The 27,374-nt window shown below is 42.9% G+C and overlaps 1 pseudogene; it reads left to right on the top strand.

Moving 5' to 3' along the window:
- Positions 1-655: 655 nt before the first annotated feature.
- The window catches only part of LOC132241724 (small ribosomal subunit protein eS17-like), a 52,429-nt pseudogene continuing 25,710 nt past the window's right edge, over positions 656-27,374 (top strand).

The following is a 27,374-nucleotide window of genomic DNA, read 5'->3' as shown; positions in this document are numbered from 1 at the left end:
CTGTAATTAGGGATAAAGCTCTTCTTCAGCAGAAACAAATTGCTGGAAGAATAAACCGGGCTCTCATTAGTGACTCTTCCAGCTTATTTTCTTCTGCAGCAGCTCATTGGTTGAGAAGCCCTGTGTTAGGCCATTGCAGATGGAAGGTGTGGTCAGGGCTTTACCTTTCCTGACTGATGTTCTGATTTCCGGTCACTCGTTCACATCTAGGTTTTCTCCTGCACTCTCCGGTGGACTTCTTGTATTTCATTTGGAAATGCTGGGAGGATTGGAAGGACAGGCCTTCCAAAGATCTGTTTACATGAGAGGCAGAACTCACTCTAAGGAAAAGGAGGACTGAGCAGCAAGGGTTCAGCTAAGGGACATGCTGGGTAAGTGCGGAGGGGAAGAGTGGCTCTAAATTCCAGTGTTTATCGTTCAGCTGTCCAATGACCCACATGTGTATTTATAGCTGGGTCCTAGGTTTAGGGAGCTGCAATCAATAAAAGTGAAGACAATTGGTTTGCTAAAATCTCCGTGGACTACTGAGGGCCTAAGGGGTCAGCAGGGCAGTGCCAGCGGAAACAGGAGGCAGCATCCTTGTGGCTGACATCAGTGTCCCTGAAGTGGTGTGAGTGTGTTGTGAGGAGGGGATGGTGAGCAGATGCAGGGGAACATGCATGAGATTCAGTTACCTCTGCTGGCATCAGTGACAGCATCTTCCACGGTCAAGATGGAGCACAAGGGCCTTTGGCACAAAAACCAGCCTTGCACAGTTGGCGGCCATGGCAGAAGCCCTGACAGGGCTGGCAGAGCCGTCAGCGCAGCTGCTCCTTTGTCATTGGCAGCAACAGAAATCATCATTACTGTGTTCAGAGCAGAGGGAAAAGTGAGGAAGGGCAGGGGCAGGCATGCAGCAGCCAAAGCACCAGCTTGTGCCTTCCCAGAGCTACGTGGAAAGAATTTCAAGGGCCTTGACTATCTTGAAGATTGGGCACGCGCATATTCTAAGAAATTGTTTTGATGCTGCAGTCTCTCTGTAGCCACAGGTAGGCATGGGGGACGCAGATGGTACAACGGAGAAAAGGAGAGCCTGTGTCCCCTGAGCTGCATGTCTAAATGTTGGGGGCAGGATTGATGAATGGGTGCTTCTTCTTGGCTGAATCCTGTCCCCCAGATGGTCTGGTTTTGTTCAGAGGTATTTGTTTTTCAAATCAATCAGTTATTTAAAACCTTGTTTTTAGTTTCAAAGAACATTTTTCATTACATCATGAACAGATAATCATTTTGATTCCCAATGCATCTCTGGTTTTTATTAAGTATAGGCTGAGGCAGTTCAGCTTCCTAGTTAAATAGTTATTCAAACTATGACCTTAATACACAAATTGGGCCATTGTCTGAAGCAAACTTTTCCTTTTGATTTGCCACCAAGTGTCAGTGGTGGTATGAAAACAGGGTGATGGGGCAGGAGAAATGAACTTCATTCATCAACTAAGTTTTTTATCACTGGTCCTTCTAATTGTTATCCTGGTTTCAACCTTTAATAGCCTAATAACTATAAAAGCTGTGCCAAAAATGATTAAGCACAATGAAAGCTTTTATAGACAGGATCTCAGCAAACATCATCTTTCTGAGGTCTCCATGTCCTGGCTGACAAGGGGCCTGAGTGGGCAGATGTATAAGGAGAGGGGTTAGCAAAATGTCTGTGCCATAACCATACTGGATGTTAACTCATTATGCAGGAAGTACTAATATCATTGGAGAATCCATAGAGTGGACCTTGAACTCCAGTGCCAGCTATGCTAGGTGACCTTGAGAATGTCACCTAGCTTCCCCAAGTATTGGTTTACTCACCTGTCAGTGTAGCTGGGGTAGATGAATCCTGGGATTCTGTTCAGCTCTAAGCAGCTATTATGTTTCTTGGTGCTTTCCAAAGTTAGGAGAATTAGTGGTTCTTTGATTGTTGATTATTTACTGTGGCATTTAACTTTCTTCTGAAATGTGGGTAGCCTCTAGCATGGACTCTCAGTCAGAGATTAGGAGGCATCAGGAGAGGGCATAAGACAGAGAGAGAGGCTGTCTATTAAAAACACTCTCTGTGGTTAGTATTCCACTTTGTACAGTGGGGAGGGGGAAAAAAGATAAATGCTTTCCTATGTACTTTCTTGCTTATCTTTATGTGAAAGTGTTTGATAAAATTTAATGAAAAACATGCATATATGTGTGTGCATACGTATAAATAAATAAATATTTGATATTGCCACATAAATCTATATCTATCTAAATTCTATCTATATAAAGAATCATTCATTCACTTAACAAATATTTACTGAGCAGTAACAACATACCAGGTGTTATCTTCGGTACTAAAATAAAATACATAGAGCTTAAAGATAAAAGAGAGAAAGCAAATCTACTTTAAATAACATTTACAGAGTAACAGTACAATTGTTACTAGTCTCTGGTAACCCTTAGAAGTGGAAGGATTGGGAAAAGAAAGATGACTTTGACTTGGTTAAAGAGTTAGCAGGCAAGTCATTTGCTGAATATAAAGAGGAGAGAATGATAGGATGCTTCAGGAGTAGTGAAAGTTGGAAACAACCATTATTGCAGAATGCGAGGTGGTATTGAGAAAAGCACTGGAGACTGTGAATTCAGAGCAAGATTTTCATTAACTGTGCTGGAAGCAGAAAAAAAGAAATGGTAAGAGTGTCCAAAAGAATTAATTAGGATTCTAGTTGCAAGTGACAGAAAACCCAAACCAGTCTGGCTTAAACAGGAGATGCATTATCTAAAGAACTAAAAGATATAAGTGTTAGGGTATTTGCAATACAATTTGGTACAAGGGCTCAAATGATGTCACTAGGATCTGATGTATTGCAACCCTGCTTCTTCTGGGTTGGCTCCATTCTGAAATATACAATAGCAACTCCAGCAGAAACTTCAGACTCTTCCTGGTCACTCAACAAAAGCCCTGGAGTCCACTCTGATTGGGCTGACCTCAGGTGTCTATTCCTGAACTTATCACTGGGCCAGAGGGAATAAAATACATTGATTGGCTTGAACCCCAGTCACATGTTCTAACTGTGGCATCAGGGACCAAGTGGTGGAAGACGTGGCTCCCCAGAGGAAAGTTGGGGAACTGTCATTTGGAGAAAGGTAAATAGATGTGAGGCAGCAAAAATAAATATCGTCCTTTGAGAATTTTCAATGTGAAGATGAGTGAAGGAATGATCTAGGGGTTGGGTTTCAAAGAAGATGATAAATAAATTATTAAAGTGATGAACTATGGGTCTGTGTTGCATAGGAAACAAAGTGAGAGAGCAGCGTGATGTGAAGGCAGAAGGTTCCGGGAAGCTGTAGAGTATTGCATTGGAACTAAGAAAGTAAGAACTGTGAGACTGGTAGAGGTAAAACTGTAAAGGAGAGGCAATTCCAGTCCAGAATGTGGAGGTGGGAGTAGATTAGCCTGAGCTTGTCCTGAAAATTAGTGCCTGAAACAAGAGCTGCTGTTTATTTTTGGCTTATTTTGTTCAATCCTTGGGAATAGGAGTGAACGGCTGGGGAGAGTGAACAGGGAAAGTTAGTTATTACATGATGCTCAATTCTGCTGGAGTATATACAGTGTGTTTCAAAATAGTTTACTTGGAGAACAAAAGGGAAGTAATTTCTCTAGTAGCTACTGCTCCCCAATAGTTGAGGGTTGCCTCTTGTCTCTATTTCTGTACTGAGCATAAATAAATCCCATAGTGTTTCCTCAAGCATCCTTTAATGTAGCACATAGTGTGTATTTGAGGGGAGGCATTGGGTCAAACCCTGCATGGAACTGATTATCAGACCTGCATCTAGAATCAAAGGTAAGGCCAAGAGCAGGTTAACATAGTGAACCAAAGGCACCTGATAAAACTCAACTCTTTACGCCAACCACCATTCACATCTCTTATGGCTCTTATTAAGCCCAATCCATTGGTGACTACCCACATTCTCTAAAGAATCTTAATATAGGTGGGTTAGTGGAATAAGACGTGGCAGTGCCACTGCAGCAGGTTCCAATGTTGTATTAGTGTTTCCTCCAATGCCGGTCGTCCCCATTAGCCCTAGTTCCTCTGGTGGTGTTTCATTGCCAGGTTGGGCAACTTGGGCCTTTTCCCAGAATGACTAGTCCTTAAATTGACTTACCATTTTTGGGTTTTGGGTCCTATAATTTATCCATTTACCATTAAAAATGGGCATGGACTGGATGTGAGGGGTATCTGGCTGCGACATCTGTCACCCCACTGACCTCCAGGGTTGATTCAGCTGGTCTGGCTGGCTAGGCAGGTGTCTTCATCCACCATCACCAATCCTTGTGCATACTCCTTCAAAGAGGATGACCTTCCCCCCAGAGGAGAGGACTGGCCTTCGGTCAAGGGAATATGAGTAGCTGCACTTCCCTGCTAGAACCTCCAAACAAGCTCTCAAAAATGGACGTGGACCATTGCACATGGATTCACCATAAAAAAATCTTGAATGTCCTGTCACTTTCGTGCAGCAGACCTCAGCCTTTGAAGCGATCATGCTTACCAATACTCCTTTCTTTGTCTGTTGTTCCAGAAGAATGAGGAACCTAAAGAGAGCAGATGAGAGTCATAACTTGGGATTTTTAAACCTCTTTTAGTGGAAGTGCCCCTTCCCACTCCCATCCAGATAACCAGGGCATCTAATCTGGCAGCATTATGGGGATGGAGGCAAAGATTCCACTAGTGGGCCTCTGGGTCAAATTTTATATTCTGTGACATGTGCTTTGTCCATTTCAGCAGTTGGGAACCCAGCACCTATGTCAACTGGTGGTTCAACACATACAGTGTGTCTTGGAAGAAAGCGCCCAAATATTGTGGGGAATTGTTCCAGAGCCAGTGCCTTGAATAGGCCATCTCATCATTGTAGGTTGCTGAATCCAGGTGATGAATTTCCTGGTAACATCAGGGCATCCTGTGATCATGTGTCCATTGTTTTGACTTCTTTACTAAAAAATTGGTCTGAAAGAATGTTGTGTAAGATCCATGCTGGTGAATCTGGAATCCTATAAGTCCTTGGGTGTGGTGCTGACATAGGTCCTGAGGTCTGGCAGTGTGAACCCCTACCCAGAATATTATTATCAGTTTCACAAATGGGCTATTATGTAAACAACCTGCCTTAAATGGCTGGTTTCCTCAGGGCTGCCTGTTGAGGATTCGGTGTAGTTTGTGCTGCTGCTGGCAGTCTGGGAACTCAGCTGTGGCAGTAGTTGGATCAGCCTTAGTAAGATGGAGTCTGTGCTGTCAGGTCCAGCCTCCATCATAAACACCCACTCTGCAAGCACTGGAGTAACTACCATCCATGGGACAAGCATCCTATCATCCTCGTGTTGAGTGGCTCCTCCCTGGTGGGCATTAATGTGAGGCAATGAAGATCTACATGCTTATGGTCACTTCCCTTGTCCAATTCACATGCCTCTGTCCCAAAATTTCTTGTCTCCAGTCTTTCAATCCTGTTTCTTTCAGACTAATCAACCAAGCAAGCCCTTTACCATTGTAGGTCACAATCTCAGGCCATTTCTCCCTCTATACAAAGTAAATAACCAACTTCCCTGCTTGTGGCTTCTACCCATTGGTGGGATTTCCCGTTGCTACTTTCCATTAGAGTCACCTTGAGTGTAGGTAAAATGCAGCAGCAGTCCATATAACACCATTGTAATGAGCTAACTCATGTGCAAATCAGACTGAGTCGTCTTCCTCCTTGCTCAGGTGGTCATAGGGAACCCCTGTGAGGACACAGATGTGAACTGCACAACTGCACAAGTGTTACTTGCTCAAGATGCTTATGTGCTCCTTGGACCTCACCAGGCCAATCCTGAGTTTACCATTTCCATTATGTGATATATCACTGCTGTGTTTACTCAACCTTATGATAAGGGGGAACTCATAATACCCAGATCATGATGAGTAGCTCCCAAAACACGAGGGCCCTGTAAACTGGCAGAATCAGCTAGCTCTCTGAAGGATGGGCTTGCTCCAGAACCCTAGGGCTCCATGACTCTCCTTCTAGGCCTATGTCAGAGGCTCCAACAGCATCCTTCCTACTACAGCATCTAGCATTGCAGGATATGTTAGCTCACAGGCCCAAATCATGTGGCAAATCAACCAGTTTTTGCAAGTTGATACACTCCTGAAACCAGCACAGATCAAGGACTTTTCAGGTAGCTTCTTAACAATGAGGAACCTCAATGACAATGCTTTCGGCAGCACTACTGGAGAAATTACAGAAAATTCATAGGCTGTTTTCTACACTGAATGAATGAACCAAGAATGTAGTACTGCATTCTGAAGCTCTTCCGTGGTGAGCAAATGAATACAGCACAGTCCCTGTCCTTATGGGGCTCATATTCTAATGGAAGAGATAGGCATTAATCAAATTACTATGCAAATAAACATAAAATTGCTCCTGGAGATGCATATTTCCTCAGCCTTCTATCAGGTTGGTCTCATCTTCTTAGCCCAATCACTTAAGGCTTTAACCCAACTTGTTTCGTACCTCTGGCTCCTTTGGTCTTCGCATCCAGTTTTGAGCTCCAGGGTATTTGTGCTCTTGCTTTCTGAGACCGTCTCTGGCTGGACCTTCCACATCTGGCCCCAGCACTCTCTATGAAGTCTTGGAAAGAAGCTACCTTCTCTTACTTAGATGTTGTTGGAGCCCAATCCCCACTTCAAGCTCCTGGGCTCCTGATGGTGGGGTGGAAGCAGCAGGAGCAGCCATGTCCCAGGGGCTGTCTTCACGTGGGAGGACCTCACTGCCAGAGGTTGTAGACAAGTTGACTCCAGCATTTAGAGCTCAGCCGAGCAGCTGCTGCAGTATCCCTATGAGCTGGTCTTGCAGTCCGCCTGGAAACTTGGCCTCAAGGCTGTTTCTCCAGCCTCTTCCTAAATTCTAAGAATTACCTAAAATCCCAAATTAATACCTTTTCTACTTAAAATGGAACCTGCCATTTACAACTAGGAACACACAACCACGTGCATGGCAGGGCCTGTGGTGAGGCAGAGTCATGGAATATTAGCATCAGAAGTTGTCCTGAGACATTAGATAGGCTGTCTAGTTCTCCTAATCCATTCTAGCACCTACAATCCATTGTCTACAGAGAATATGTGGGAATCCTTACAAAGTTAAGTCAGATCACATAACTTACTTGTTTGAAATTTTGTTTAAAATCCTAGAATAAAATCCAAACTCCTTAACATCACTCTAAAACCTCACTTGCTCTAGGCCCTGCCTGCTGCTTTGCTTCATTTCCTACCCACTCTCCCTACAGTGTCATCCTTCCTGGCACCTGCACATGCCAAACACAGTCCTGCCTCTTAGTCTTTGTCCTTCTTTTCCTTCTAACTGCGATTTTCATCCCAGGATCCTTGCATGGCTGACTTCTCATCATTCAAATATGAGCTCTTCAGAGTAATCTTCCCTAACCATCCTAGCTTAAGAATTCCCACTATCGCTTGGTAGCCCATTACTCTTTTATTTTCTTTATTGCCCTTGCCATTTCTATAATTATTTATTTACCTATGTATAGTCTCTCTATGATAGCAGAGATCACACCCATCTTGTTCACTGCTATATCCCCAGTGCTTAGAGGAGAACGTACCACATAGTATGTGCTCAAATAATAATTGTAGAATGTATAAGTAAGCTGTTAGATAAATAATTGTGAAGGGCTTACTATGTGTTCCAACAAAATTAGTATATTCTAATAAATTCAATATATTAGTATAATATAGTATACTAGAGGCCCCATGCATGACATTCAGGTGCAAGGAGGGGTCCTCAGCCCAGCCTGCACCCTTTAGCAGTCCGGGAGCCCTCGAAGGATATCCTACTGATGGCTTAGGCCCACTCCCCACGGGGAGTGCTTAAGCTGCTGTCAGACATCCTTAGCACTCCCACGGAGGCAGGAGAGGCTCCCCCCACCTCCACTGCGCTCACCAGCACACTAACCACCAGGGGACAGCTCCTGCATTGAGCGTCTGCTCCCTGGTGGTCAGTACACATCATAGCAACCAGTCGTTCTGCTGTTTGGTCAATTTGCATATTATCCTTTTATTATATAGGATTCTGAACAATCTCTGTCAAATGGAAGGACAGTCTCTGGTTTCTAATTTGTATGAAGGCACCATAGGAGCTAGCAGTGATGTGATGTGAAAGAAGGTCCAGAAGGCTGGGGAGCTTGGCATACTAGTACAACCAGGGAGAGGCCACCCTAGTGAAGCTGAATGATGCCGGTCTTTCAAGCCAGGCAAAGGAGTCTCAGCTTTATGTGCTAGTAAATTAGGAGCTTTTGCAGGTTCTGCTCTCGGTGGGTTCAGGGTTCTGCTGCCCTCCACAGGTGCCTGGGAAGAAGTCCAGGAAGTTCTAAATGAGCACAAGGCTATTGGGAGACATCAGACACAAACTTCTGCTTTCTCCCATGGTACTGTTGGTCAGGAAGGGATGGAAAATGATGCACAGTGCCTGACACCTGGGAGACAATCAAGAAACCCTTGCAGAATGGCTGTATGAGGCCAAACCTACATAAGCCATAACATGGAAAATCCCTACTGAGAACGAGCTGGCTACAGATGGCCATGTCAGCATAGTTGTGGGCTAGACTGGCAGAAGTAACAGAGAAGATGTGCTTGTGTCTTATGACCTCCACTATCTCCTTAGTAAATGGATGGCAGAGTTCAACTAATAATCAGATTCCACAGGTCTGTGTGTGGAGTGTGTGTGTGTGTGTGTATTTGTGTGTGGGTGTGTGTATCTCTATTTTATCCAGATGAAATCTCCTGAGGTGGGCATAGATCACAGAGAGAAAGCAAGCCAAAAGTTACTGGTGAAAATGCTTCTGGGTAGAATCAACTCCCTATCTTCATTTTTCTCTGTTTCTTGGCAGCTTTTATGAACACAAACCATGTATTTTTAAAACTGTTCTTCATTAAACCCATTGAGGGCTAAAAATGAGAGAGCAGGCTGAAGCTGGCATTATTGCTGAGAGATCTAACGTTTCTGCCTTGCCAGGAAGTCCAGGAACAGGGACTGAGGACCTGACTTAGCTGGACTTGGTCAGGCCAGTGAGGGAAGGACACGTTTCCCTCCTGATTCCGTCCAACTCCCTTCTCTTTCTCCCTCCTTCCTCTTTTTTCCCCTTTTCCTCCCCTTTCCCTTTCCTTCCCCTTCCTCCCTGCCAAGTCCCACGCTTCCCCATACCTCTCCTTTCTTTCCCTCCTTCTCCCTCTTTCCCTTCCTCCTTCCTTTCCGTGTTTTCCCCTTTCTTTCCTTTATCCACTTCAGCTTCTTCATGAATACCACTTGTATCATAGGTAGCACGATAATGCTGAAGACAAAGAAATCAATGAGATTTTCCATCCTTGAGGAGCATACACTTTAGCCTGTCCTTGCATTCTTTAGGGGTTTGGATCAAACTCAGATTTAGGAGCAAATGATTTGGTTTGGGTTTCATGGCTGCCAGAGCTCATCTATTGCTGGGCTCCCGTTTAAACTGCTAAGAGGTGAGCAGTGAGGTGAGTCAGGAGAACTTGAAAGTGACCCGCAGCTCGCATCTGTCTTGCAGATAATTAGCAACATTGGGCTGACAAATATGACTCACAGATGTTTTAGGAGGAATAGTTATTCACTGAAGATTGTATTTGTCAAAAGGAGGCACCACTTCAAATCACCAGGAACACCATTTGTGCCCCTTTGCTTCATTCAAGAGGAAGATGGTGACCAGTAACGACATGTGCCTGTCTTCTTAGGTTTTTCAAACACAAGTGATTAGTAGAGGCTTCCGAATTTTTCAATAATATTATTTCTAAGATGTTAGCAAAAACTGCCAAGGCCCTGTGATCATATCTTTATAAAGAGTAGTAGCATGTCTGTCACTTTGGTGATAAAGAGAATAGAAAAATAGTTAAATTCAGAAGTTGAGGACAGCAAATCTAGTGATGATTTCCTCACTAATAAGGTGAATGACTGAGCAATTTGTTTAATGAACTTACCTGAGTTTTGTCCTTACAATCAAATGGATTTTGTAACATAAACTACCCACTTAACTCCATGAGGATGCTAGGAGGATCCACTGAAACAAGCAGGGAAGAGATCTTTTAACTGTGAAAATTATTGCTCAACTAGATCTGGGCGTGACAAACTGAGTGTCCCAGAATCATGATACATGAAGATGCTATGACACTTAGCTCATGCACTAACCACTCTCAAGTGCTAGCCTGAGAGGAGGAATCTTTAATTCCTCCTGTTATTTGCATTTGCTGCTATGATATTGAGCTTTTCTTTCTTTTTCATGACTCATCTAAGCTTGGCCCTTTAAACATGAGTTCCTGGTGGTTTTTCCCCATAGCAATCTCATCTGTACTGAGCAAGGAACCAAGAGTTCTATGATGTTTAACATCATCCTCTCCATGCTCTTTTGCTTCTAAGAAGCCTCATTCAAATACTCTCTGGCCACAGTAGCCCACATTCCAATGGCTATCATGGGATCCCTCTTGGCCTTCCTCACTGTGACTTTCTTACCTTCCAAGAGGGCAGTCCCCTCCTTCAAAAGTTACTACCTTCCTTTCAGCGCTTCCTCTGATGTGTCCGCTGATTAGGATTTGACAAAGTTTTTATAGCCAATTCAAAGCCCCATGATAAAGTTAATCAATCTTATATTTTAAATAAACACCTGATTTTGGACCAAAGCCCAGACTTCCCAATTTAATCACTCCTCTTGGTCAACAGGTTTAGTTCTGAATGACTTTTATCTTTTCTTTTTTTTAAACCCTGATTCCCAATATGAATTTGCTACCATTTTCAGAGTGAAAATGTTATGCCCTAGATATTATCATTGACTTGTGCCCTGGAGGTTGCCCTTTTAAAGGACTTGCTTATTTGCCCTGTCAGGTATGGCTCAGTTGGGTGCACATCATCTGTGCACCAAAAGGTTGCTGGTTCTATTCCCGGTCAGGGTTGTGGACTCACTTGCTCGCTGGTAGGGGGTGTACAAGAGGCAGCCAATTGATGTTCTATTCTCACATCAATGTTTCTCTTTCCTCTCTCTTCTTCTCTCTCTCAAAAAGTCAATTTTAAAATCCTAAAAAATAAAGGAGTAGCTTATTTTAATTCAGACATTATGTATGTTTGATTTTAAAAAATAACACCCTATTTTATAACCAAGACTGTGGCCATCCTACAGGTAGTCACCCACCTAGGGGCCCTAGTTTTGTGACCTGTCTGCTTCCAAAAGATCACGTCTGTAACAGAGCTTCTAAAATAGGAAATTCAAAACCATGAACAAGGTGGGGAAATAAAATACTCATGAAACAAGTTATTATTTTTGAACATTAACTTGAATTTCTCATTAGCCAAAGTGAGAAAAGCATGAAAGGCTAGAACTCAGTCTTTCTCTTATTAAAAAGACAATATTTCAGGTCTTTCAGAGAAGTAAGACAAGGCAACTGACATTTGTTCAGCCCCCACTCCATAACTGATAGAAGCTTTCATGCATATCTCCTTTGCCACCCACTAGCTGGGAGACAGCAGGCAATTTACCTAATGTTTCAGGCCAGGACCTGGGGAGGATGATCATCCCTGACTCATAAGTTTGCTGTGAGAACTCAGTGAGATGCTTATAAGGCTCCAGCAGAGTGCCTAGCACATTGTAAAAATCTGATAAATAGCACCTATGATTCCTACAACACCCCCCCCCCCGAAGGTGTCACTATCTCCATTTAAGAAATTAAGTTATGTCACTTGCCAGAGTGTCACTACTATATGAAAGGGCTGGGATTCTAACCCAGGTCTCTTTCATCAAAAAGTCTATGGCTTTTCTACTGTCCTGTCAACTCTAAAAGGAATTTTCTGAGCTTTATTTTCTAAAGAGAATATGGAATGGCATAATGAACAGTGTAGGAAGCTGACTTTCTGGGATTATAGACTCTTAAATAAGAGCCATGTGATTAACATTAGACGGAACTCGGAATCGTTTTTGTGGGGGGCCAGGCTAAAATGCCCCACACACCTCACCCTGGCTGGTCACATGGGTATTTTATAACATCAGTGAGAGCTTAATGGTCTACTAGCTTCTTGAGAGGCCTCAGGGCAGCAAGAGAGGTGCTTTCCTAGTAACCTCTAGTTCTCAGTAACCTCCTCCTCTGGACTGGTCCTGGATGAGGTTAAAGGAGGTGATATCTCCACTCCACAGCAACCCATCCCCAGGCTGCCTCTTTGTTTTGCTTCTAGGATTCATATCCTTGGCAACAGGCTCCTGCCCGGATTCTGGGACATATTCCTGGCAGGCGCCAGGAGAGGAACAGTGTCCTCTGGCCTGTCTCCTTGACCAGGTTTTACTCTGTCAACATGCTCCCCTGGAGCTGGCCCAGGGCCAGCTGTGAAATCAGAGGCTCTGGCCCTGCCCACCTTGGCTCCTTGCTCTTACCTCCTGAGGCCAATAGAAGAACAGGAATGAACCTAGGTTTCTATCCAATTTTGCTCACTTCTGCCCACCAGCTTTTGCCTGAAGCTGTTTCTGAAAGAATCTCTTTTCCTACTGAATTGTGATGAGTGTGATTGCAGTAAAAACAACTGACTGAGCACAAAATAAGTTCAAAGCTATTTTGTCTGAGCCTCACAATACCACTTAGGAAGCGTGTAAATCAAAGCTCAGGGGAGAAGAAATAACTTGCTGAAGGTCATGCAGCTTGGAATGGGAGAGAGAGGACGTAAGTGGGGTCTGACTGACCCCAAGCCAACGTTCTCTTTCCGTGGAATTCATTATCGTCTCTGATTATCTGCGGGGCTTTGTGGGCACAGGAAACTTCTTAGGAGCCATATCTGTCTTCCTGGCCTGAGACTTAGAAAATGCTTTTTCCCAGAAAAGCAGTGATAACAAGTCTCCCAGTCTCTGGATATGTTTCTAAACAATCAGTATTATGCACTATCTGCACTTGAACACAAACCTCTTTCTTCTTCAATAATAATGCTGCAAATGGGCCCCCCAGTCCCAGCAGATGTGCTGTCTCCTGTTTTATTTGCCAAGACATACCAGTTCAATTGGCCATTTTCAGCATGGATGCCCAGGGGCTTCTCATCACTGTATGTTGAGTTATGATGCTGGAATCATTTTTTTTTTTTAAATCAAGGCAACTGTGGGGAGTTGAATTTTGAACTTAAGGGGATGAAAAGATAACATGCATTTTCCAGCTTCAGATTATTTTGTAAAACCCTCAGCGGGTGGATTTTCACTCTTGGCAGGTTTTGTCTAATCAGACATGTGAGGTTGACAGCTCTGCTCAGAGCCTGTCCTGAGGCCACACTGTGGAGAAGCTGCCTTCCCACGTTCACTTCCCATTTCCTCATCTGCTTCTTCCTCTTCCTTTTACTCTTCCTCTTCCTCTTCTGCAGGGGCCCTTAGCCCTCAGGGCTGCCCACAGCGTGGGGCAAAGAGCTATGGTGCTAGAGTGGTAGGACCTGGGTTGGATCCCAGCCCTGCCAATTACTACCTGAGTGACTTTAGAGAGATTTCTTATCCCACTAGGTCTTCATTTTCTCATTTATAAGGTCGACATGATAGAACATAATGTATAGCAATGTCCAGAGATGCAAAGGAGATAATGCACATAAGAGTGCTTTGGTAACTGAAAGGATTTTGCAAATGTTGGTTACATTTTTTTTTCAACTTTTGATTATCTTAAGCTCCCCACCACCCATTAACCAGGGCTTGTTCTGCTTTCATATAAAACTCAAATGCTCTTTCCCCTACTCCACCTCTAGGGAAGCTTACAATTCCTCAGGTCACTTGAACCGAATGGAGACTAGAGGAAGACCAAGACCTTTGCCACCTTCTCCCGGTCACCTGCACACAGGGCCAGAGGAAGGCTGTCAGTGCCATGGATAGCCCCTTCCAGGAAAAGACCCGTGCTGAGCCACCTTGTGAAATGCTGGTGATTCACTGCAATTGTAGGAGTGCTACACTTCACCAGGTGGAGGAGTGATGCTGGCTTTTGACCTTACTTATGGAATGTCGACCTTGTCTTTGAGAGGTGTGGGCCTTCCAGCCAGAGTTGTCTTTGCTGTGCATGTGGATCATCAATAGGCAAAAGCCAGCCAGAGCGCCAGAGAGAGCCAAGTCCCAGTGAAACTGCCCGTTGTAGATGCCCTTCACCTTTCAAAGGCCAAGTCCTCCATCCCCCAAACACAGCCTTAGCATCCAGAGGGGCAAAGATAGTGAGGAAGGAAGGTCCAGAGTCAGTATTTGGGTAGAAAACCTTCTGAAGAGATTCATAGTTAACATGAGTATGTTAATTGCTCTGGAAGGTATTGCAGAGAAGAGAGTTTTTCTACTTTATCTATTGTAGTGCTTCTCAAAGTTATGACATTAGGATCCCCTCTTCCTTTAAATTTCCCCACAGAAAACCTTGTAACCTTTCACGAAAATGCTGTGGGAAACCACAGAACAGTGAAAAGAACTGTAATCAAGAACCCAAATCTTTTGATTAAGGGTAAGTCTTAGCAATTTAATAATATTTCCTATGTACCAGGCACTGTTCCCAGTGCTTCACATATATTAACTCATGTAATTCTCACAATACCCCATGAAATAAATAGTATCACTTCATTTATGTCGATGCAGAGAGTCAGGCATAGAGAGGTTAAACTGTTTGCCCAAGCTCACAGTCCTTAAGTGGCACAACTGGTTCCAGGCAACTTGGTTCCTGTCTTGTCCTTAATCAACACTCTTTGCAAATATTCTTATCAATGAAAGAAAATAAAAATACCACCTTATAGAGATTTTTGAGGTTCAACTGAAATAATGTAGGTGTTTCAATCCTTCGCTATGAGATAGAGAATACTAGCAACACTGAGCTCATTGGTATTGTGAGGATTAAATAATATGTCACATATGAGAGTGTTCTGCAAATTTAAACTCTCATTATTTAGGGGGAAGGAGTTCTCTTGGCCTGTCCAAATATGAGATTAAAAAGTACATATTGGCTCCTAAGTCCTCCAGCTAGGTAAGTAGCCTTGATTCCTGTATGTTGGGTACAGTGTGCCTTGATCTGAGAGCTCTAGTGCAGGCAGAAACTTATTTCAAAATTTGTCATAAATGATATAGAGAAAATTCTCCTCCTGAATAAAATGCTAAGAATTTTTTATTATTATTATTATTATTATTATTATTATTATCATGGAACATACTGTGCTTTGAAAGAAGTTCTATGGAGAGGGATCATGGTTATTCAGTAAGATAGTGTATGGGCCTCACTCTCCCCTTCTTTTAGCTTCTGATGAGCAGCAGGTGGGTGAGGGAGGATGCCTTGCCCAGGCCCATATGGTGATCTAAAGAGCCCTTATTTTACTTTGCACCTTATTTCACGCTTTGAGCAGAGCTCAGCTATCGCACCATTTACGGAATCATTTTGAAGTTATTTGTTCACTTGCCTGCCTCCTCTACGAGCTTTAGCACTGCACACAGAGAGTGAATGGGTTTTATTCTTCTCACAGCCCCAGGGCTAGCATAATTTGGTTCAGGATGGAAGCACAATTTGGTCTTGCTTTTCGGCAACCTCAAGTATTTAATCCTAATGCTAGATATGAATTTGATTTCCTAATGATTTTGTGAAGAAAAATTCAAGGTGCTAATTTTCATAACTTGGTAAAGTGTAGAAGGCCTTCCTCACTCCTTCCCTTCATCTGTGTGGCCTCCTCCAACCTCCTCCCATCAGGGTCCTGCAACATTGCTGCCCTGGCAAATGAGTCCATTGAGATGAACATCATGGTGTCAATGTCCCTGCGGGGAGCATATGGGCTACTAGTGTGATGCACTAGCAGGAATGTGCATAAAAACATTGTTTTCCTCCATGAAAATCTATTTCCTCTCTATTTCTTTTATTTATTTTAATAGTTACTTAAATTATAAAATTGACACTTAAAAATGGTTATTTTTAAGTGCAAAGAGCTAGCCATTAAAAAATGAGTCTTCCTCCAATCGCTGTTCCCAGACCATTCACCAAGATGAATACTAGTAACAGTTTCTTGTGTGATCCTCCAGAAACTTCTATGCATGTATAAGCACCTATATATATATAAAAGCCTGAACGAGCAAACCAGCAGTCGACCGGTCCCTATGATGCGCACTAACCACCGGGGACAGATGCTCAATGCACAAGATCGGGCTCCCTTCTGTCTGGATTGGGCCTGTGGGGATCGGGCCAAAACTGTCTATGCGACTCCCCCAAGGGGTCCTGGATTGCGAGAGGGTGCAGGCCAGGCCAAGGGACCCTACCAGTGCACGAATCCGTGTACTGGGACTCTAGTTTAAATAGTCATCTTACACAAATGACTTCATTGTATACTTGCTTTTCTGCAACTCCTTTTTAAACCTAACAATCAATCTAGGAAATATTTGCATATCAGCACACTATTCTTTTAATAGCCATATAAAACTTTTTTGTTAGAATCCATCATAATTTAACCAATCTCCTTTTAATGCACATTTAGATTGTTTACAAAATGTTGCTATTAAAAATAATGCTGCTAAGAGCATTTTTGTACCTGTAATTTTCTACTATTAATATTGCCAGAATGCCCTCTCACATGTTCACCTAGCATACAGGGTGTGCTGTCCATTTAGAACCTTTCAAATAGTAGGTATTATCTGATGCTTTTATCTGTCCCATGTTGATAGGTGAAAATTTCATTTATTCAACTGTGGTTACATAATTATCCTCTCATGTTTTAAGAAGGTGCTGTTTCACTTTTTATAGTATAAACTGCCTGTATCCTTTAGTCATTTTCCTACTGAGTCCTTGGTCTTGGTCTCCTTTCTTGTTAATATGTGAAACTGCATATTAAGGAAATTTGCCCTTTCCAGTGACACATAATGTAAATAGTTTCTCTAATTTGTCCTTTGTCTTCTGACTCTGTGTAGGCTTTTGTTCACATGGAAGTTTAAGTTTTGTATCAAGTTGAACTCATGGGTTCTGGTTTTTATGTCATAGTTAAAATTTCATTAATCAGGATTATATTTTTTAAATTCTCCATTTTCACCAATTATTTCCCAGTTTTGTTTTCTTAAATCTTTGACCAATCAGAGATTTATTTTTCGTCGGTAAAGTGAAGTAGGAATTCAGCTTTGTGTTGCCAAATAGCTAGCAGTCATCTCAACACCATCAGCGTGTTTCCTTCACAGATGTGCTTATGTCTGATTTCTAGACTCTTTATTCCATCCATTGACCTGCTTACTGAATTACTTGAGATATTCTAGTGATTTAGGACCAGTTTCCAAAATGTATTGTGTTTCTGGATATTTCTCCATTTTGTTTTTCTTTATGAATGTTAAGAATCAGTTGGTTTCAAAATATTCCTGTTAGTATTTTTATTATGATTAAATTGCAATTATGCATTAACTTAGGAAGCATTATGGTCTTTTAAATATTATTCATTCCTATAGGAAATGTGGCTTTCCATTTATTTAAAGTTTCTTTTGGTTTTGAGCAAAGATTTCTTTCTGTCAGTTTTCTTCATATGTCTTGCCCATTTAAGTTGATTTCTAGATATTTTATCTTTTAAAAAGAATTATGAATGAGATATTTTTTTCTATATTTTTCTGGTCACTTTATATGTTGACTCTTCTTTATTATATACACTTTGTTTTTAATATATTTTATTGATTTTCTACAGAGAGGAAGGGAGAGAGATAGAGAGTTAGAAACATCGATGAGAGAGAAACATCGATCAGCTGCCTCCTGCACACCTCCTACCGGGGATGTGCCTGCAACCAAGGTACATGCCCTTGACTGGAATCGAATCTGGGACCCTTCAGTCCGCAGGCCGATGCTCTATCCACTGAGCCAAACCGGTTTAGGCTATATACACTTTTTGAGTCACCACCTGGTTATACCTAGTTTATAAAGAAGGATCCATGGGTGCTCTATTCCACAATCTCTTGCATATTTATTTATTTATTATTATTTTTTGTTTGTTTGTTAATCCTCACCTGAGGATGTTTTGTCCATTGATTTTTAGAGAAAGTAGAGGGGAGGGAGGGGAAGAGAGAGAGAAAAAAATCGATATTAAAGAGAAACAGATTATTTTCCCAATTGCCCCATCCAGGGCCAGGGATCAAAACCTCAACCCAGGTACATGCCTTTGACCAGGAACAAACCCGAGACCCTTCTGTGTGTAGGCCAATGCTTTAACCACTTTGCAACATTGGCCAGGGCCTCTTGCATATTTAAAATATTCTATCTGTTTCCTTTACACTTGGAATCTGATATCTTAGAGTTGGCTATTCTGTATCACTTTGTTCCCCCCTGAGATGTACTATATTATTTTAATCCATAAAAATTCAAAATTTCCTTTATTTTAGGAAATTGTTCTTCTTAGGTATTTTTGATTTTTTTTCTTTTTAATGTTTGGCTCTTTTTTTTTTTTAACACCAGTTCAAGAACTTGATTGCTTTATTAATCTATTTTCTACTAGCATACCAACAATTCATTGCTTTTAACTCATGACTTGTTAATATTTTTTGATTTGTATGTTTTTTTGCTTCAAATCTGTCTTCCATGATTTATGTCTTTCAATTGGTGTATATTTTAATACATTACTATTTAGAACCCGGATTTTATTTCCTTTATGGCTTTATTTCCTTCTTAAATTTCTACTCTGAACTTTTCCTGCTCTTGTCTCATAATTTCTTATTCTCTTCTGTTACCTCTTTATTTTTTAAAATTTTATTTTTCCATCATCTTTTATCACCTCTACGCCCTCTTCCACCTCCATCAATGCCCCTCCGCCTCCTCCCATTACTACAGTGTTGTCCACATCCATAAATCCTCCCTCTCTCTCTCTCTCTTTCTCTCTCTCTCTCTCTATTTTCTTAATCCCTCTACCCCTGACTCCTTGGACCTTCACCACCAGAGCTGTCTGTCTGTTCTCTATGAGTCTGTCTCTATTTTTCTTGGTAGTTCAGTTTGTTCATTAAATTCTACATATGAGTGAAATAATATGGTACTTGTCTTTCTCTGATTGGCTTATTTCACTTAGCATAATGTTCCCCAGGTCAATCCATGCTGTTGCAAAGAGTAAATTTTTTTTTCCTTTTTATGGCAGAGTAGGATTCCATTGTGTAAATGCACCATAGCCATTTTATCCACTCATCTACTGATAGGCACGGGGCTATTGTAAATAACTCTGCAGTGTACATAGGGGTACATATATTGTTTTGAATCAGTGTTTTGGGTTTCTTTATGGATAAATTCTCAGAAGAAGGATCTCTTTTTTACCTCTTTCTTTAGCTCTTTCTTTAAGAGCCTATATTTATTTAGTTGATGTCCATGAGGAAATACTTGTCTGAATTTTTCTCATTTGGTGGAATAACTATATTTGGAAAAAATTTTCATCTATATTGATGTTTAATCCCTCCCTTTTCTCTCTCTCTCTCTCTCTCTCTCTCTCTCTCTCTCTTTCTCCATTGTTGTTTTCTTGCTCCTCATAGTTTTTCTAGTTATTCATCCTTGAATGGGGCTCGTCCATGTGAGAACCATTTAGTAGAAAATAGTGCTGAGGTGGGTGGGAAGCAGTAGGGGGTGTGCTGGTTGGTAGCTTCAATTCCGGAGCATTGTCTCATAATCCCTACTCACTCAATACGCTGCCTCCTCTGCCTAGAAATACAGCTATTCTGCCTTCATTGTTATCACTTTAGGGTAAGAATAAGATAAGAAAGTTAGACATTGAAACCTTCTGTGTAACAGGTGTTCTCTGTAGTGATTTATCTTATTTGAGTTGACAGTGATCAAGAGCTTCAAACCTCTTGTCACTGTTTTTGTTTCTCCTCTTCCTGCCATACTTCGATGGGCAATGACTCATCTATTCTCCTTCCCCATTCCTTCTGCCATCCTGAAATGTGGAATGGATTCAGGGATGCTCCCGGGGTTTTCTCACACCCATAAGCACTGAAAATTTTTGTGTCATCGATTTTTGACTGAACCTTTGTACCAACTACTGTTAGAGAATTTGATATCTTACACATCATCTGTAAGATATGTGATTTTCCTTGGAAGCTTTTATTTTTTATTGTTTTTTAAATATATTTTATTGAATTTTTTTACAGAGAGGAAGGGAGAGGGATAGAGAGTTAGAAACATCGATGAGAGAGGAACATCAAACAACTGCCTCCTGCATACTTCCTACTGGGGATGTGCCCGCAACCAAGGTACATGCCCTTGACAGGAATCAAACCTGGGACCCTTCAGTCCCCAGGCCGACGCTCTATCCACTGAGCCAAACCGGCTAGGACTGGAAGCTTTTATTTTTATAAAAAGTTTTACCTTGGAGACTTATGGGTGATTTTTCCATGAGTTTTGTTGAAGATGGTGTTTTCTACTCTACATTTCATTTTTTTGTAGTTTTTAATTGAGTTCAGAGAGAGAGAGGAAAGAAATAAAGTGCCTCATCTCTAAAATTATTCTAACATTAAAGATAGAAGTCCCTTAAAATCTAGCCCCAATTTTTAAAGTATAAAAAATCAATCTTTGCATTTTATATTATCTCATAGTTGGAAGACTTATTCACAGTTGATGTGATCCTCAAAACAGCAATCTTTTGTATCGACACAAGATTCCCATGCAACATCCCTCCCCTTTTCATGTGCATCTGATTCTCAGGGCAGAGAACAAGGGTCATGCTTGCTCAGACTCCCTTCCTCCTCATACAAGTAGCAGTGCTGTGCTTTTCCCTAGGGAAGATGTTCCTCCCTCATGCCATGCTTTTGCATGATGTCAATCATCAGGACACCGAGGAACATGGGCACATGGCCCAAGGCAAGCAAACTCCTAGGGATTCGATTCCACCTGGCCATCGCAAAACAGAAAAGGTGAACTACTGGACAACACTGGAGAGATTGTCTATAAGTCACTGCTACCGAGATCCCAGAGAGTCTTGCTTCCTGTCCTTCCTATGCCAGGTTGTTTAACTGTTTATTTGATTCTGTGAGCTATTTGTATCCTTTCCATGAATTCTCTTCTTTTGTTTATGTGCACGAGAGTGGGTTCCTGTCACTTGATCTCACGTGTCCTAATTAGTGCCTTCGTGGGGGTCTGGAATTTGCCTAACATGTGCTGCTGGTAAGTGGCAGAGCTGGGGTTTGAACCTAGATATTTTTGCCTCTCAGTTTTGTGATCTTCTATCCAACACTTGAGGCAAAATAAGGACACAATAAGCAGTCCTATCTGGGGATGGAATGGATAGGGCCTGAATATTTTTTCAGGAAAGTCGAATAGGAAGGACAGAGGAACAAGAATAGGTGTGTTCACTGGGGTGAAACCGGCAGAAAAGTAGTCTAACCCGCAGGTACTGAGGGAAGACTCAGCAAAAGCACCGTACCCAAGAAGTGAGGCAAAATTAGGATGTAGTTGAAGCAAGAGCAATATTTGGGGTAAAAATATGGGGTGTGTGTGTGTGTGTGTGTGTGTGTGTGTGTGTGTGTGTGTGTGTTTGTGTGGAGTGGGCAGCAAGTGAGGGGCAATGCCACTCCAAGTGGGCAGATCTGCATAACCACATGTGAGTGAGAAGCAGGCAGGAAGCAGTTGTCATCAAAGCTCTGAGAGGGCAGCAGAGGCCCCACTGCTGGCCTGTGGTTCAGTGTCAACACCTCTCTTCACCTGTTCTTGGGCCAGGAGCAGCATAGCATGGGCTTGGGAGCTATACACACACCTGGGTTCGAATTGAGCTGCAGAAATTATTCCTTATGTGACCTGGCAAGTCCCTTAACCTCACTATGTCTCTGTTTCATCAGCTGTAAATAGGGGACAATGATATCTAACTCACAGATTTGTTAGGGGCCCAAGATGACACCCAAAGGCTAAGTGCTCTCTCTGGCAGATCATGGGAACTCCACAAAAGGTAGTTGTTGCTATTAGTGATACAGTGAAATAATTATAATAAATCTCCAGTTCATCCTCTGGACTCTGCTGCTTTTCCCTCTAAACACAGACCTGGCTGTGTCGGTTGCTGGCTCAAAATATGTCCACACATCCCAGAATGGCCCTGCCTCCCTTCCTAGCCTCCCCCTCACCCCCCCCCCCCCCACAACCACCTCCCAACAACTATCACCTTTTTTTTTCACAGCCACATGAGTCTTCCCTTTATTTCCAGTCTGTAAGTGACTTCCAGGTTGCCTGGCTCTTCTGTATAACGATCCCTCTGTCTCACACACCCCCCCCTTTCTTTTTCTATTTCTCACCTCAGGACCTGGAGGCTAAGAAGGATTAAATACCTTGTTTGAGATCACACAGCCAATTAGCAGCTAATCCAGATTTTCACTCCTTCCAAAGCCCAAACCTCAGCCAGCCTCTGAGAATGAGCAATGTTACCAAACTGAAGTGCTCAAAGCCCAGGCAGAAAAAAACCCATCACTTTAGGTAGCCCGCCCTGATTCAGGTACATGTGTCACTTTAATCCTGCTTTCTGAAAATCCCAGCCAAACGTCTCCATGCCTTTGGCTTTGAGCCATTGGAGGGAGAATCGAGAACTCGTTTACTCATGCCTGTGCCATCCAGATACTTCTTTCTGAGGAAGTGCTAAATGTGATGCCTCGGCCATCCTGGCGCTGGCCTGTATGGTTCCATCTCTGCATGGGCTCTAGAAAAACTGTCCACACTCTGCTAGGTGTCATTTCCTCTGTTTCCTACCGGAGTCCATGTACCATCAAAACAGTCCACCGAGGCTGAACTTACCCAGGAAGTAGAGCCAACCATTTCTTCATTTAAAAGGAGAGTCACTCATCCTGTTTATTGAGCACCCCCTATGTGCTGAGCATGGCAGGTGGCACAGAGTCTGCCAAGAGGCATGGGAACGCAGCACAGCACTCCTTGCTCCTATAGGCAGCCTGGTGTGTACACAGATGCTCAAGTACCTGCCACCCTTCTCTGGGGCTGCAGATACTCAGCTATTATCTCCTTCAACTAAGGTGTCTGATGACATTATGACTGTGATGACCGTCACATTGGCCAAATTATCTGTATCTCCCGGAACCTTTCCCGGTGGATTCACCTTACTTCTATTCAGGATAATGTATAATGAACTCATCCAAAGGAAAGAAGGGCTTATTGGGTTTATAATAACATAGATGAAAGGACCCACCAGCTGCCCTGCAGCATAGCCTAAGACTGAATCTTTCTTCCCCACGACAACAGAGACAAACTATTACTATTATTGCAATTGCCATCAGAGGAGAAAGGGTTTTGTTGCATGAAAGCCCCTTTCAATCTGACATGCGTGGTAATGGGCTTAGATTTGCAAAGATGGGCCTGGAGTTTGTGAGTAGGAGCTAAAGAGAGATGAATTGCTCTCATAGTAGAGCAAGGAAATTTTTGAGTTCCTAAGGGGAAAAAAGGGTGGGAGGAGAAAGTGATGGTAGAGAATGTGGGCAGGGAGAGGGAAGACAGCAGAATGAAGAGAGGGCAGGGTTGTTCAGTGAGGTGGTGCAGCCCATAAGATCTTCCCAGAGGTGAGTGGCCAAATGTTCTTAAAAAATGGGGATGTCTCGTATTCCATCTGAAGTTGTTTCTGTGGTGTGATGCAAACCACCCCAGCCATCAACCCCCAAACTTGAGTGAACTTGGCCATGCACAAAAGTAGCTTCTGTGGCTGGTTTTCTGAGCAAAGTAGAGAAAGGGACAACATTCCAGTCTGAGTTCTTGTCATGTGTTTTAGGGTCTACGTGCACATGACAAGAGGCAGTCTAGAAACTGAACCAGTTCAGGGGGTTGCTATTATAGCATTAGGTTTCCCATTCTACATGACCTCATAAAATGGTGACAAGCGGACAGCTACCTAGGGAGAGAGGTTGTGCCACATGGATATCTGTAAGGGAAGAGTTCAAGCAAAGAGAATAGCAAGTTTCAAGGTCCTGAGATGAGTGGAGTTCAGAGAGCAAAAAAGCTCAAAGGAATAGCAGTTAACAGCCTTGTGCGGTGGGGTGTGGCCTGGCGACCGGTTCACCTCTCAGGCAGCTTCCTGTTGGGTGGCACTCATTCCTATCAGAGGAGACACATCCTCTGAGGGTCAGTTGTAATCCTGGGAGGCTGAACATCATCTTACTGTTCCTGAAAACACTGCTGCAGTGTCCCAGGCGCACTGCTATCTGCTTGATGTGTGTAGCCTATTAATCTGTAGGCCATTAATGGTGGGAACTACCTTAGCAGAGTCACTGAACAACTGTTGACAAAAGGCGTGCTTGTCATCTCACACTCGGGGAGTGACTTTTATCCCACAGGACAGCATGGCACAGGAAAAGGATTGAATTTGACACACACACTGCAGTCCTCCTCCCCCAAACCAACCACCTTCCTCTGCTAAAGTCACTTGTCTAAAGGTCAAAGTGCAAAGAGAGCAGCATTGGACATAATTGTTCTCTGGTGAGGAAAGATAACCATAATATGATCATTCGACTGGGTACAGGCTCAGAGCATCCTATCTGGCCCGGCCCCATGGCTCTTAGTGCCCATGGTTTATATGTAGGACAAGGTTGAGATCGCAGAATCAGGGCCTCCCTGGAGGCTGGCCTACTGCCCACATGATTGTGGGGATCCCTGGCTCATCACTAAAACTATTTTTATTCTGATGCTATTGAGAACCAAAGCACATCTGGAGGATTCTAACCTACCTCTTCCTGACCTATATCTGAAATTGCGCTAGAAGGGGACAGTTCTGTGTCCAGTGATTAATAATGACTCCACCTATGTCACAAACTAAATGGAAAACATTTTGCTTTAGGTAAGATGTCCTGCGTGTCTTTTTCCAGGAGTATAAAGAATTACACGGCATCCTTTCCCACCCCCTCCAATTCACTAGGGCACAGTTTCCTTAGCCCCGCCCCCCTCTGCTCTCCAGCAGGGTTCCATGGGGGTCTTGTAGAGAAGCTTTGAATCCCCTAGGTCCTTCCCCAGCTCAATACTTGCCTGTGAGATTGGCTTGGCCAGCCCATCCTTTCAGGCACAGTGCTAAGTTCCTGGCCACCTCTCTGCATCTCTCTCTCTCTCTCTCTCTCTCTCTCTCTCTCTCTCTCTCTCTTTTTTCTTTCTCCATTCCAATTACTTAATTACTTTCAAATGATTTCACACATATTTTGGGATGTATTTCATGAACAAACTTAATGCGCTCATGTCTCTTCTACCCATATGCCCACTCCTTGCCCTTTCTGGAAAGAAGCCCCACAATCTCACCAACAAACAACATGCATTCCCACCTTTCAGTATATCAATGAAGAGAAAGGCTCAATATCCACCTTAGAAAAAGGAAATTCTTCCTTATTTATTCGGGAATTGGAAGAAGCCTTTCCGTGGGGAGAGGAGCAGTTACCTCATGATCATACCGTTCCTTTTAGGTTCCGCACTGAGGGAAGCTTCATAGCCTTTGCAGTTAAATAATTCCTTTTAGAATAAGCTCAATTCCTTTGCTAAATATATAATTTATTCTGCTAAATCATTTGCCTATAGTATATTTATTAATCCTCACAATAAATCTCAGAAGTCGGTATTATTTTATTTTATATATGAATAAAGAGAGGTTTGGAATGCTTTATCCATTCACTCAACAAATATATACTGAGTCATATCATTGCATTTAGAAATATAGAAGTTATTGGTGGTCTTAATAAGAATGCTTTCATTACAGCAAGACCTTGATTGGAGTGAGTTCAAGGAAGGAATTCTTTGGAGGTAGTGACTATTGCCTAAAGTGCTCTGTAAAGGGTTTTCTATGAAAGGAAAGAGAAATGGGGCTATAGCTATAGAGGAAAGTGGGATGTCAAAAGAGGGTTTTTAGTGAAATAGGATGTAGCATGGGAGTGGTTCAAATAGAGAAGGGAATTTCGATGATGCAGAAAAGAAATAAGTAGCAAGTTTGCTCAGCTGAGAGCACAGGGTTCACCCATAGTAACAGGAATGAGATACAGGAAGACGAATGGGTGTGGGAGTTTGTGGCAGTTCTCTCTTCTGACTCATTTTTCTTTGGAAAGTAGGAAGCAAGGCCTGTAACTCCGATGAAGAATGGGAGAGGAGGTCTGCAAAGATTGGAAAAGCAGCAGATAGTAAGGAAAGTGAAAGTAGGCAAAGAGGCAGGTCTAACTAGGTTTGTGGTTTAGCCAAAGAACTATGCCAAAGTGAGAGAGAGAGAGACCAGGAAATTAGGGAAATATGCAAGGGGATAATTACCGAATGACCCTGGAATTTTAAAATAGCAAATGAGTGAAAAGAGCCCATGAGGGGGTTAGGGAGCTACACTTCTAGATGAACGGACTTACGGTCCTGATGTCCTGATGGGGGCTGAGGTGTTAATGGAGCTGAAGTGCTGATGGGGTCAGGGAATTGGGAAGTGGAAGATGGCGGTCAGAGAAGGATAGTTGAAATTGGAAAAATGGGAGCAAATTACATTTCTCAAGGTCACACACTATTATGTTGCAGAACTGGGATTCAAACCAGGTCTCCCTGCTCCAGAGCCCAGCCAGCACCTCTGCAGTGCACTGAGGGCAGAGCCAGAGCTGCATCAGCTCAGAGGGGCTCCGTTGGCCTTTGTGGTGTCATCCAGGCAGATGAGAACCCATAGCTTTCCAATATTTATAGCTCCACACAGGACTGCAATGCGAAATTTCGCCTCCCCCTCCCACTTCTTACTGAAATAGAAACTGGTTCAATGGGCTCGGCTGCTTCCATGGAGAACATGTGTTTGCTGATGAGGAGAAACAGACAAGGCCAGCTAATGTGGAAACGTGGGGTCCCTTATGGGTTTGGGGCTTAAATATCAGTTTCTGGTGTTTGTGTCTGTGTGGTTTTCTCCACGAAACTGCTCGTTATCCTCTCAGCTCCACACCTCCCCTGGGGGTGGTTGATAGGGGCATCCACCCTCTTCAGATATTAACCATCTTCTAACAGCAAAACCGCCACAGGTCTGGTGTGGTGTTATATGCGAAACAGCTAAATACAGAACAGACACTGGGGCACAGTGAAACCCCGAGGCAGACTGACGACAGCCCAGGAATCTGAGATGAGGCCTGCTCTCCTGTGTGACTGCTGACAGTGCTGACGTTAACTCTAGACTTCCTGACTGTTGTCAGATCACAGCAGGGAGTCCTGTTCTCTCTCTCTCTCTCTCTCTCTCTCTCTCTCTCTCTCTCTCCCCCCCCCCCCCCCCCCGCACACACATATGCATCAGAAAGCCTGCATAACTGTGTGTTCAGGCCTTTTGAAAACTGTGCCTAGAGGCCACCACATACTGTAAAGTTTTTAAATTGTGAGTAAAATATAACTTCCAGTCCTTAGAGCTTTACAATGATCATGTAGATGAGAATTATCAAAGGT

This window comes from Myotis daubentonii, chromosome 9 (genome assembly GCF_963259705.1).
Source record: "Myotis daubentonii chromosome 9, mMyoDau2.1, whole genome shotgun sequence".
Taxonomy (NCBI): Eukaryota; Metazoa; Chordata; class Mammalia; order Chiroptera; family Vespertilionidae; genus Myotis; species Myotis daubentonii.
Note: the sequence above shows the minus strand (reverse complement) of the source record. Positions and strands in the feature narration are given on the sequence as shown.